Raw genomic sequence first — 12,735 nt, 5'->3', positions numbered from 1 at the left:
ATTATTTAATCTGTCTTGAGTTAATGTTTGCATATGGTGAAAAGAAGGGGTCTAGTTTCAATCTTCTGCATACGGTTAGCCAGTTATCCCAGTACCATTTATTGAATAGGCAATCATTTTCCCATTGCTTGTTATTGTCAGCTTTGTCAAAGATCAGATGGTTGTAGGTGTGTGGCTTTTTCTCTTGGTTCTCTACTCTATTCTATTGGTCTATGTGCCTGTTTTTGTACTAGTACCATGATGTTTTGGTTACTATAGGCTTGTAATACAGTTTGAAGTTGGGTAGTGTGATGCCTCTGGTTTTGTTATTTTTACTTAGGATTGCTTTGGCTATTTGGGCTCTTTTTGGTTCCATATAAATTTTAGAATAGTTTTGTGTAATTCTGTGAAAAATGTTGGTAGTTTAATAAGAATAGCATTGAATCTGTAAATTGCTTTGGGTAGTACGGCCACTTTAACAATATCAATTCTCCCTCTCCATGAGCATGGAATGTTTTTCCATTTGTTTGTGTCTTCTCTGATTTCTTTCAGCAGTGCTTTGTAATTCTCATTGTAGAGATTTTTTGCACCTGTCTAATTAGCTGTATTCCTAGGTATTTTATTCTTTTTGTGGCTATCGTGAATGGAATTATGTTCTTGATTTGGTTCTCAGCTTGAGCATTATTGTTATATAGAAATGCTACTGATTTTTGTACATTGATTTTGTATCCTGAAACTTTGCTAAAGTTGTTTATGAGGTCTAGGAGCCTCTGGGCAGAGACTGTAGGGTTTTCTAGGTATATAATCATGTTATCTGCCAAGAGAGTTTGACTTTCTCTCTTTCTATTCAAATGCCTTTTATTTCTTCTCTTTTCTGATTCCTCTGGCTAGGACTTCCAGTGCTATGTTGAATAGGAGTAGTGAGAGTGGGCATCCTTATCTTGTTCTGGTTCTCAAAGAAATGCTTCCAGCTTGCCTATTCCATGGGATGTTGGCTGTGGGCTTGTCATAGATGACCCTTATTCGTTTGAGATATGGTCCTTCAATGCATAGTTTGTTGAGAGTTTTTAACATGAAGAGATATTGGACTTTATGCGTCTATTGAGATGATCAGGTAGAATTTATTTTTAGTTCTATTGATGTAATGAATTACATTTCTTGCCTTGTGTATGTTGAACCAACCTTGCATCCTAGGAATAGAGCCTACTTGATCATGGTAGATTAGCTTTTTGATGAGACATACTAATTCTTGGTGGAATGAAATAACTCTGAAATTTCCAGTCAGTTTTCTTCTTAACTGTTTGGTCTTCTTTTTTCTCACTACTCTCTTATTAGATCTTCCATCACTTATCACTCCTAGGTTTATTTTTGGGCCGTTGTGTTTTGGGCAGAGAGGAATCATTTGCATGTGTGTGTATAAATGTGTAGAGTAGGAGATCTCCCAGCAATATAGCTTTTCTTTTCCCTTTAGCACTTGTTTTCTGTGTGTATGTGCCTGCTCCTGAGAATAGATGCATAGGCTTATTTAGGTCTTGTGGAGTGTGCTGTGAAAACCTTGGAGAAACATTGAGTAAGATGATCATCATTAGATTTGAAAAAAATTGGAAATTTTAATTGGTTCTAATCTCTTTGCTTACTTCGTAAATTAAATTACTTTCTCTATGAGGGAAGAGTGGTCATATTGCTTATTAAACTTAGAGTAGCACTGAGAAAATAACATTTGTAGAATATGTGTTTTAGGCAACTTTTATTATAAAGGTTTAGGTAGTAATGATAAATTCCTTTTTATAAATATCTCTAATTTTTGCATCTAATTTAAAGCCAACTTTTTTGAAATATCACCTGGTGTTGAAAATATATCAGAAAAGAGTGGTCTTGAAAATATATCAGAAAAGAGTTTGAAACACAACCTGAAAATACGTGTAGGATCATGCTGATGTTGGTTAAATGATTCTTCTAAGGCAGTCCAAACTACTAACTATTGCAATGCCTCATCATCTAGATATTACCCTCACCTGTGCTGACATGTGACTTGTAGTTGTCTAAGTGTCTTGTTAGTGTAAAGAACGTTTGTTTAGAGTAGATGTAATTTTGAGCTTTCCTGCTCTCCCTGGTCTGCTGAGAATAATTTAATTCACACAAACTCCCTTAGTGCACCGTAAGTTGTGCAGGAAGTCACAGCTGAGCATATTTTGAGTTTGAGTATAATGTTAATGAGGTCAGGGAGGTGGGCTTTACAGGCCAGTTAGCTTTCTTGTGTTCCTGGCTTCATAAAAGCTCCATACAATTAAATTCATTTAATCACTTGTCAGACACATACAGCAAGAGAACTAGGTCAAAGTTTGCCTTTGGGTCAGTGAAATGAACTACCTAGAAAAAGGAATCTAGTTCCAGAAAAAGGAATCAAGACTAATATCACATTTGTCTTGTGACCATCAGAGCATTTCATGAAAATTTGAAAAAAATTCCTATTGTGCAGAATGCAATATGGACTAAGACATGTCAATTTAAACAGTGTAGTAAGTTGTTAGAACATACCTGAAAAGATTTAAGTAGCAAAGAATAAAAAATCCAGGAGTGACTCTGAGATCTCATTTAGGTCATATATCATTTTATCTGCCTGGAAGCAAGACAGAAAGTCAAACTTACAAGAAAAGAATTGTTCTCTCCTCTTTTATTTTTTTGATTTCACACCCTCCCTAATCACACACTTCAGGAGAATGCAATCATGTGAATGTTTTGAAATATTGTAAATCAAATCATGAAAAAAAATACCAGTTTCTATTCCTTTTTGAAAGTCATATTTCCTGTACTATTTTTATTTTATTTTACAGAAGGCATGTTCTAGAAAATCATAGACAACACATTGTGTGTATATATATTATATATTTTATAAATATATTATACATTATATATTATATATTTTATATGTTATATTTTATATATTTTTTATAATATTATATATATTGTATATATTTTATGTGTATATATTTTGAGACAGGGTCTCACTCTGTTGCCCAAGCTGGAGTGCAGTGGCATGACCTCAGCTCACTGAAACCTCTGCCTCTCAGATTCAAGAGATTCTCATGCCTCAGCCTTCCGAGTAGTTGGAACTTCAGGCATGTGCCACCATGCTCGGCTAGTTTTTGTATTTTTAGTGGAGACAGGGTTTTGCCATGTTGGCCAGGCTGGTTTCGAACCCCTGACCTCAGGTGATCCACTCACCTCGGCCTCCCAAAGTGTTGGGATTACAGGTGTGAGCCACCATGCCCGACCTACACATTGTATTATATACTTGAAAACAATTAAATAATCAGGAGCATTGAACCAATAATGTGTAAATTTTCTAGTCAATGTGCATAAATTAATATACATGTAGATGCATGAAAATAAAGAATCCAACTTTTGTACCACTTTGCATGTGAAGGCAGTATTGGAGCAAAACACATTTTGAACACTTTTCTATTTTCTGTGAAATATTTTGCAAATGAGTTTTCAAGATTCTTGTTCTGTGCCTCTGGTGGAGTCCTTCCTCAAAGTTATACTAGTTTGTATTCCAGTGTGCAAAAAGGGAATTAATGGGCTTACCCCTTAAATTTCTTAAATGGGATACTCCCAGCAGAATGCCTAAGGAAAAACTAAATAAATAAATGAACACACAAAAATGATTATCCTCAGTCTTTCCAAGGCCCCCTATTGCCTCCACATGCCTTGTTATGGATTTACGTCTCCCAAATTTCGTAGGTTGAAGTCCTACTCCCTTGTATCTCAGGATGTGACTTTATTTGAAGATAGGGTAATTGCAGATGCAATTAGTTAGGATGTTTTCACCAGGGTGCACCCTCATCCAGTATGACTGCTGCCTTCATAAAGGGGGATCTTTGGACACAGGCGTGCGTAGGGAAGATGATGTGAAGACACAGAAAGAAGAGCCATCTCCAACCAAGGAGAAAGGCCTGAAACACATCCTTCCCTCACAGCTCTCAGAAGGAAACAATGCTGTTGACATCTTGATTTCAGACTTCCAGCCTCCAGAACCATGACAGAAAAAATTTCTGTTAAGTTGAAAAAAAAAAAGATTATCTTCCTGCAAACAAAAATATAATAAGTTTTAAATGCACAGATGAATGCAAAAGAAGAAAGGAAAATGTTATGTGCCAAAAATGAAGTGGCAACTGATCCCCAGAGTGCTAGGTGCATAAACTCACCATGCAGTTTATGGGGGTCTCAGTCCTTGTAACTGAAGAGTTCTATTTTAAGACTTTTTCAGGGGCTGGATATGAAGTCCAGGATTTGACTGGCTTTGGTTCTAAGATCAATACACAAGCCAAAATTCTTGAAGATCTCATTGAGAAAAATTGTATACTAAGGGGAGAAAAGAGGAAAACATCTGCTCGTACAGGGCAACAAGGGGGATTTTTCTATCTGGGACCTGAGTGAAAATAAAAATGAAACACAACAAGAGTGGTCTTTTCTGAGAAATCAAAACCCCTGGTTCTACAGCTTATAAATTAAGGAGCCAAATTTACACTTTACTGCTGATGCTGACACTCCAAGCTGAAGAATGAACATAAAAACTGGTGTCGGCTGGGGGATACTCTTGAATCTCTTGCAGAAGGCTTTGCGAAACTATGCTGAAATTAGAGTACATGATTCAGGTCACATGGAAATCGTCCCGCAAAATAGCTCAAAACACAAGAGGAGATTTAAAAAAAGGGGGAGTAGAACTTCCAGAATTTTGTATAATAGAATAATCTGAGAAGACTCTAGAATAAGGTTCTGTTTTAAGATGTAAACAAAGAAATTGAAGCAATAGGAAGAAAATACTGCTTTTAAAAATCAAATAGAATTTATTGGAAATAAAAGTCTCACTTGTTCCTAAGAACAACTGATAAGGTAAAAGAAGTGCCTTTATAAATTATCTTTTACCTGATAAGGTAAAAGAAGTTTATTTATAAATTATTTATAAAAGAAGTTCTTTATGAATCATCTCATTTTAGGCATTCTGTTATAGAAACACAAAATGGACTTAAACACAGGCAAAGCTAATCTACTATGCTAGAGGGGAGAATACTTGTTACTTTTGCAGAAAGTGTTGACAGGGAAGGAAAACAAGGAAACTTGCTGGACTCATAAATGTTCTATATTTTGATCAGCGTGGTGGTTACACAGGTATATAGACATATAAAAATTGTATGCTACAATTTCTAAAATTTAATGTACTATATGTAGTTTATACCTCAAGAAGAGGTGAAAAAACAAAACCATTTATCAATTGGGCTTATTCAAAAAGAAGAAAAAGGAAATAATATCTGCAAGATATCAAACAAGGAGGTCCTAATTCTCAGTTCTTTCACAAAATAATGAATAAACAACTACAAGACAAATAAAATAATGAAGGGGGGAGCTCTGGAATATAGCGAAGGAGTAGCACAAACCCTGTGGAGCAGAGCAACCTAGCATGGCTGCATAGAATAGGGTGGGAAACACTTGTCTGGGCCACTCCATTGCCCAGTCTGGATTATCTCAGAGGCAAGAGGTACTTCCTTCTGCATGGAAAGGGTGAAAAGGAAGATCCCAGTGGCCCTCATTATTACTACAGACACCAGCAGTGCTCACCAATGTATACCCCTGTAGTCTTCACCAGTCCTGAGCCCAACATAGGGAGCTGCCTGGAGTCCATGCTGCTACACTTACCCATGAGAAGGAGCCAAGACTGTGCCTTTTGCCCCATGAGCTGAGCTAATGTGGTTTCATGACATTTTAGAATTGGAGTTGCCGCTGTGCCGCACCCTGCTGTTAGGTCCTGAGTAGCCATTGTTTCCCTACACGCCTAGGGTCTTACTGTCACTGCATCCCACCACCTGGAGCCTGGGTTGCCCAGCGTGCCACTATCTCTGGGCCTAGGTTGCTGCCATAAGCCTGGGTCCCCACTGTGCCCTACCTTTTCAGCAGCCTTACTGCCACAGTGCCCTGTCTCCCCAGGGTGTGGGTTGCTGAGGCACCTTGCCTTCCTAGGGACTGGAGTTGCCACTGCACTGAGTCCTACACCCAGGAGCTTGAGTTGCTTTACCACCTGCCTCCCAGGAATTAGAGTCACTGCTGTGCTGTCCCATGACTTAAGACCTGAGCTGCTGTGGCGCTCTACCTTTCCAGGGACCAGAGTTGCCTCTGTGCTGTCCTCAACCTCCTAGAACCTGAGGTTCTCTTGCACCCCACCATCCCAGGGACTGGTGCCATTACTGTGCTGTGCACTGTTCCCCGGGCCTGAGCTTCTTTGGTATCCCATCTTCCCAGGGACTGGAGTTACTGCTGTGCTGTGTGCTGACTGCCTGGAGTCTGAGTCACCACTGTGCCCCACCCTCTGTGGCTGAGCTCCTACAGGGTCATGTTCATCCTGGGGTCATGTTGCTGCTGTACCATGCCCCTCAGAGCCAGAGTTCCCACTGTGTCCTGACATACCAGGGGTCTTAGCACGACTGAGCTCCATCTGTTGTAGCCCTTGCTGTGGCAATACTCTGCCTTCACGGAGACTGGAGTCACCACCGTGCTGCACTTGGCTCTCAGGGCGTGAGCTAGAGCTGTACCCCACAATTCCATGGGCCTTACTGCCACTGTGCCCTGGCCTTTGGGGCAGAGCTGCTGTGGAGCCATACCAACCCTGAAGCCTAAGTCACTGTGATGTCCACAAGTCCCTAGGGTCTCACTGCTGCTCTAAGGCCTGGGCCAACACAGTAATGTGTCTCCCCGGGTGCCCAAGTGCTACTGCGCTGCTCCCTGCCCCTTGGGCCAGAATCAAGGTTGTGCCCTGACATCCATGAAACTAGAGCTGCTGCTGTGCCCCACCCTCCAGGACCTGAGTGGCCAGAGGACCCCTTTACCCCTAGGCTGTGCTTCTTCTGTGCCTGTCTCTCAGGGTTCAAGCCACCATTATATCATATATCCCCAGGCCCAAGCCACTGAGATAAGCTCCAAAGTCCTAGACCCTGGCAACATGGGTGATAAGTGCATGCCAATGCCTTGGTACATCAATTTGCTCTCCAGGATCCAGGTGCCATGGCAGTTCCCAAGCGCCTGAGCCCAGGAAGCCAGCTCTGCAGTGGCTCTGAACACCTGTGTCCTGGAACCTAGTGCCACTGTGGCTGCCTGTAGGTCACATTAGACTTGACACCAAAAGGGATCCTCTTGGCTAGGTTCCCCCCCAGGAGGGAAAAGGAGAGCAAGAGGATTCCAAGAGTTTTTGCTACTGAGGACCCCAAGAGTCTTTACTACTGAGGACCCCAACAGTCCACTTTGCCAATGCCACTGCCACATACACCTGAAACTTTAGCTGTTGATGCTTCTGCAGTCTTCATTAATGCTGACCTCAGCTGATGGAGCTACACAGAGACTACACTGCTACATTTTTTTAGAACAAGAGCTACCCAATCAATGCCATTGCACCCACCCACAGGTGAAAGTCTTTACCCACTAAAACCAGTCTTTAAATTCTGGAAGAGATGACTGCTCCATCAAATGCATAGACATCAGCACAAAATCACAAGAAACAAGAAAATGCAAGGAAACAACAGCACTAAAGGAACAAAATAGTTTTAAAGTAACTGACCTCAAAGAAACAGAGATTTTAAAATTGTCTGAAAAGGAATTTAAAATAAATTTCTTTTAAAATAGAAATTATAAAACAGGACCAAACAAATTCTAGAGCTGAATAATACAATGAATGGAATGAAAAATACAAGAGTCAAAAGCAGACTTAATCAAGCAAAAGAAAGAATCTGTAATCTTGAAGACATGTCATTTGAAATTACAGGTTGAGTATCCCTAATCTGAAAATCCTAAATCTGAAATGCTTCAAAATCTGCAACTTTTTAAGTGCTGATATGATGCTGAAAAGAAACACTCATTGGAGCATTTCGGATTTAGCATTTTTGGGTTAAGAAAGCTGAACCAGTAAGTATAATGCAAATATTCCCAAATCCAAGAAATACTTGTGAACTTGGTGTTCTTGCAAGGATGAACCCCGTGAAAGTGTCTCACTCTTTCAATTGTCTTGAAAATTCAAAACACTCTGTTCCTAAGAATTTCAGATAAGGGATACTCAACCTGTATCTAGTTAGAGAAGAAAAAAGAAAAAAGTGAAGAAATTCTATGCGATTTATGGGACGCCACTATGCAAACTGATGTACGCATTATGGAAATCTCAGAGGGAGAAGAGAGAGAGAGGGCAACAAAGTTTATTTAAAGAAATAATGGCTGAAAACTTTCTAATTTTGGGAGAGATATGGACATCCCAAACAGGGAAACTCAAAAGTCCCCAAATGGGTTCAACACAAACAGTCCTTTAGCATAAGACATGTTATATTAAATTGTCAAGAGTTAATAAGACACATTATATTAAATTGCCAAGAGTTAATAAGATACGTTATATTAAATTGTCAAGAGTTGGACAGAATTTGAAAGCAACAATAGAAAAGTGACATGGCACATACAGAGGAATGACTATTAGAGTATAAGCAGATTTTTCAGCAGAAACCTTATAGCCCGGAGACAATGGGATGATATATTCAAAGTGCTAAAAGGAAAATATCATCCACCAAAAAGACTACATCTAACAAAGATGTCCTTCAAAAATAAAGTAGAAATAAAAGTTTTTCCAAACATGCAATAAGTGAGACAGTTCAATACCACTAGACCCATCTTATAAGTAATGCTAACAGAGTTCTTCAAGCAGAAATTAAAGGACATTAACAACTAACATGAAGATGTATGATGTATAAAATTCCCTGGTAGGAGCAAGATGACAGAACAGAAAGCTCCACCAATTGACCTCATACACCCTTGCAAGAACACCAAGTTAATAAGTATCTTTAGCGAAAAAAACACCTTTCTAAGAACCAACGATCACATGAGCACTCACAGTACATGTTTTTCACATCATATAGCAGAAAGAGGCACTGAAGAGATAGAAAAAGCTGTCCTAAATCACTGATGTCACCCTTATGTCACCCCCGGCAGTGGCAAAGTGATGCAGACAGCATCTCTGGGTGATGGGGGAAGAACACAGCAATTGTGAGCCATTGAACTCAGTTCTGTACTATTACAGAAGAAAGGAAATCTGAACCAAACGTAGTTGATGTTAGCCCACAGAGGGAGCATTTAAACTAGCCTGAGCCAGAAGAGAATCACTGATCCCAGGATTCTGAACTTGAGTGCCTGCAAACCTCACCACTGAGAGCTACAGCACTCAGTGTAGCTGAGTAACTCCAGGTAAACTTGAAAGGCAGTCTAGTCCATAAGGACTGCAACTCTTGGGTGAGTCCTAATGCTTAACTAGGCCCAGAGACAGTGAACTGGGGGGGCATAGAACATACTGAGACACCAGCTGGGGCAGCTAAGGGAGTGCTGGCATCCCCCCACCCATAACCCAGGCTGCACAGCTCAAGGTTCCAAGAGAGACCCCTTCCTTCCAGTTGAGGAGAAGAGAAGGAAGAGTGGGGAGGACTTTGTCTTGCATCTGGGGTAGCAGCTCAGCCACAACATGATAAGGCACCAGCCACAGTTGTTAGGCCCCTGTTCCAGGAACTAGCTCCCAAATGATATTTCTAGGCACATCCTGGGCCACAAGAGGATCAGACACATTGAAGGAAAGGACCCAGTCCTGGCAGTAGTTATCACCTGCTAACTGAAGAGCCCTTGGACCCTGAATAAGGTCCAGCAGAAAGTCCCAGGTACTATATTGAGGTCCTCAGGTGAACCTCTGAGACTTGCTGGCTTCAGGTAAGACTCATGATATTACCAGCTATTGTTTCGGGAAAAACTCCTTCTGCTTGCAAAAAGCAGAGGGAAAAGTAAAGGGGACTCTGTCTTTCACTTTAGGTACCAGCACAGCCACAGCAGGGTAGAGCACAAAGCAGGCTTTTAGGGTCTCCTATTCCAGGACTTGCCTCTTGGATGGCATTTCTAGACCTGCCCTGGACCAGAGGGGAGCCCACTTTCCTGAAGAGAGGCCAGGCAGCCTTTACAACAAGCAGACTTAAGAGACCTTGGGCCTTATGGGAACATTGGCAGTAGTCTGGCAGTACTTCCTGTGACTTGGGGTGGTAGTGCCTACAGAGTGAAACTCCTCTGCCTTTGGAAAGGGGAAGAGATAGTGGGAAGGACTGCATCTTGTGGTTTGAGTGCCAGATCAGCTGCAATGTGATAGAAGACCAGGTTGATTTCAAAGGTTTTGACTCTAGTTCCTGACTCCCAAATGGCATTTCTGAATCCACCTGGGGCCTCAGAGATCTCACCGCATTGAAGGGAAGGACACAGGCCTGGCTGGAATGGCCATCTACTAGTTGTAGGCGCCAAGGGCCTTGAGTCAATACAAGAAGTAGCTAGGGAGTGGTTACAGATCTTGGGCAAGACCCTCTGCTGTGCTGGCTTCAGGTCTGACCCAGCACAGTCATAGTAGTGATAGCCACAGGGGTGCCAGTGTCACTCCACCTCTAGCTTTTAGTAGCTCAGAACACAAAGAGAGACTCTGTATGTTTGGGAGAAAGTAACAAAGGAGAACAAGAATCTCTGACTGGTAATCCAGGGAGTTCTCCTGGATTCAGTCAAAAACCACCAAGGAGGTACTTCTACAAGTCTGCAAGAACCACAGTGCTACTGTGCTTGGGGACACCCCTAAAGCAGATAGAGCTTAGATCACAAAACACAAGTCCTTTCAAATATCTGGAAAGGCTCCCCAAGAGGAACAGCTACAAATAACCCCAGACAGTGAAGGCTACAATAAATACTTAACCTCCTTAATGCCCAGACACTGAAAAACATCTACTAGCATCAGCACCATCCAGGAAAACCTTATCTCACCAAGTAAACTAAATAAGGCACCAGGGACTAATCCTGGAGAAACAGAGACATGTGACCTTTCAGAGAATTCAAAATAGATGTGTTGAGGAAACTCAGATCAATTCAGGATAACACAGAGAAGGAATTCAGAATTCTATTTGATAAATTAACTAGGAGATTAAAATGATTAAACAGAATCAAGCAGAAATTCTGGAGCTGAAAAATGCATTTGGCATACTGAAGAATGCATCAGAGTCCTTTAATAGCAGAATTGATCAAGCAGAAGAATTAGTGACCTTCAAGACAGGCTATTGAAAATGCACGGTCAGAGAAGACAAAAGAAGAAAGAATAAAAAACAATGAAGCACACCTATGGGATCTAGAAAATAGCCTCTGAAGGGCAAATCTAAGAATTATTCGCCTTCAAGAGAAGGTAGAGAAAGCGATAGGAGTAAAAAGTTTATTCAAAGTGAAAATAACAGAGAACTTTCCAAACCTAGAAAAAGATATCAACATGCAAGTACAAGAAGGTTATAGAACACTAAGCAGATTTAACCCAAAGAAGACTATCTCAAGGTATTTAATAATCAGACTCCCAAAGGTCAAGGATAAACAAAGAATCCTAAAAGCAGCAAGAGAAAAGAAACAAGTAACATACAATTAGAAAAGAAACAAATAACATATGATTACGTTTATGTGATTTGTTTCCTTTCTCTTGCTGCTTTTAGCTCTAATATGTCTGGCAGCAGACTTTTCAGTGGAAGCCTTCCCGGCCAGGAGAGAGTGGCATGACACATTTATCATGCTCAAGGAAAATAACTTTTACCCTAAAATGGTATATCTGGTGAAAATATCCTTGAAACATGTAGGAGAAATAAAGACTTTTTCAGACAAACAAAAGCCAAGAGATTTCATCAATATCAGACCTGTCCTATAAGAAATATTAAAGTGAGTACTTCAATCAGAAAGAAAATGACATTAATGAGTAATAAATAATCACCTGAATGTACAAAACTTACTGGTAATAGTAAGTACACAGAAATACACAGAACATTATAACACAGTAACTGTGGCATGTAAACTACTCTTATCCTAAGGAGGAAGATTAAATGATGAACAAATAAAAATAATAACTATAGCAATTTTTCAAGACATAGTCAGTACAATAAGATATAAACAGAAACAACAAAAAGTCACAAAACGAGGATGAAGTTAAGACAGAGTTATTCATTTTCTTTTTGCTTGTTTATACAAATAGCATTGTTGTTACCAGGTTAAAGTAATGGGTTATAAGATAGTATTTCCAAGCCTCATGGTAACCTCAAACTAAAAAACATACAATGGATACACAAAAAATAAAAAGCAAGAAACTAAATTATATCACCAGACAGAGTTATTTTCACTAGCGCAAAATAGGAAGGAAAGAAAAAAGGAAGAGAAGGTCATAAAACAACCAGGAAACAGACAACAAAATGGCAAGAGTAATTCCTTTCTTATCAATAATAACATTGAATGTAAGTAAATATATTAAACTCTTCAATAAAAAGATATAGCATGGCTGAATGGATAAAAAACAAGACCCTTTGGTCTGTTTCCTACAACAAACACGCTTCACCTATAAAGAAACACATAGACCAAAAATAACGGGATGGGAGAAGATCTTCCATGCCGTTGAAACCAAAAAACAACAGAAGTGACTATACTTATATAAGACAAAATAGATTTCAAGACAAAAACTATAAGAAGAGACAAAGAAGGTCACTATTTAATGATGAAGGGATCGATTCAGCAGGAGGATATAAAAAGTTTAAATATATATGCATCCAACATGGGAGCACCTAGATATATACAGGAAATATTATTAGAGCTAAAGAGAGAGATAGTTCCTGATACAATAATAGTTGGAGACTACAACACCTC

Source organism: Hylobates moloch, unplaced genomic scaffold, assembly GCF_009828535.3.
Source record: "Hylobates moloch isolate HMO894 unplaced genomic scaffold, HMol_V3 SCAFFOLD_14, whole genome shotgun sequence".
Lineage (NCBI taxonomy): Eukaryota > Metazoa > Chordata > Mammalia > Primates > Hylobatidae > Hylobates > Hylobates moloch.
This window is presented reverse-complemented; position numbering follows the sequence as displayed.